Raw genomic sequence first — 1,905 nt, forward strand, 5'->3', positions numbered from 1 at the left:
TTCTTTTTATGTTTTTATTAAAAATAATAATTTAAATAATACTTCTAATCATAATAATAATTTAAATTATTATTCAAATAGTTTTGAAATTGATTTTTTAAAATATTTAATGTATTTTAGTTTAATTATATATGGAAATATTTATTCAATTTTAAATTGTAAACCTAAAAGAACACCTGATGATATGTCTTTACAAAAAATTGAATATTCTGAAAATGAAAAATGGTTTCAAAAAACTTCATTTATTTTTTTATCTGTTTTTTATGCTTTATCTTCTACTTTATATAGATATGAACATTTAAAAATATATTCTGCTTTAATTACTATATTTGGTATTATTGGTATTATTATTTATTTATTTAAAATTAAAAATATTAATGAAATATTTGGAATTGATCAACAAATTAGACAAAATTTAATTGATGAATTTTTAAATACTAAAAAAATATTATTTAATTATTGTTTAATTTTTACAATTTTATCATTTTTATTATGTTTTTTATTTGGAATTTATAAACCATTAAATAATTATATTTCTATAATTGTACATTTATGTATTTCATTAACTATATATAATTATTTTATTTTTAATTTTTATAATTTTTATTATCAAAAAGATATTTTAGATTCAAGAAGAAACAAATTAAAAATTTACTTTTTCCTAATTCCATTATTTTATTATGAAAAGAGAATATTAAGAAATATTCCACTAATAATAGTAATAATAATAATGAAATTAAAGAAGAAATTTTACATGAAAAAACTGAATAAATTTATAAATTATTTAAATTTAAATCAAAATAAATTCCATAATGATCAGATGCAGGCTTACCAAATAAAGGATCTTGCAAATTTAAATTTTCAGTTCCAAATAATTTTAAATCTTTAAATAATAATTTATCATTTACATTTTTAGGTATTTTATAATAAATTCTATCAAATCTTTTTCTAAAATTTTCATCTCCAATTAATTTATTAAATTTACCATCAAAAGTAAATTCCAAAGATGGTAATTCATTATTTTCATTATTTTTAAATAATTTTAAATATAAATCATTAAATCCATTTGGAAAATATTCATTTTCATTTACAATATTTAAATCACCAAATATAAAATTAAAATTTTGATTATTTTCAAAATAATTTTCAATAAATTTTAATTGTAATTTTCTATTTTCAATTTCTTCATTTAAATTTCCAGCCTTTAAATGACATAATAATAAATTAATATTAATATTTTCTAATTCATTAATTTTTAATTCAATTTCCATTTTAATAGCACTTCTCCAATAAGATGGAAAATTAAATTTTGAAATTTCAATTTTAATATTTTCATTTTTTTTAAATAAAAATAAATTTCCAAATAAATGATTAGATCTAGAAGATTTTTCAAATTCATTTAAATCAATTTGTGAAATTTCATAATTATTTTGAATCCATGATTTTTCCAAGGCTAATTTTAAAAATTGTGGATTTGCTTCATTTAAACCAATTATATCTGCATTTAAATTTGGTAATATATTATCTAATTGATAATTAAATCTTTTTATATTATTTGGTCCATCTATACCTCCATATAATTCACTATTAAAATGATCAAATAAAACATTATATAATGCTATACGAAGTGGTGGTATTGTTATTGATTGTGATGATTGTGATTGTGATTGTGATGATAAAGAATTTATATTGGATAAACATGTTGATGGTGGTGAGGAAGCAGATTTTAAACAAGCCTTTGAAAGTGACCAAGTTCCATTCCGAAATGAAAACATTTTTTTATTTAAAATTGAATAAAAGACTGTGTTAGTTGTTGTATTTGATGATTATGATGTAAATTCTTGTATTTAATTATTGATTGGAATATGAAGAGTACTATTATTTAATTATTATTATTATTCAGTG

Source organism: Naegleria gruberi, assembly GCF_000004985.1.
Source record: "Naegleria gruberi genomic scaffold NAEGRscaffold_79, whole genome shotgun sequence".
NCBI classification, from domain to species: Eukaryota; Heterolobosea; class Eutetramitea; order Acrasida; family Naegleriidae; genus Naegleria; species Naegleria gruberi.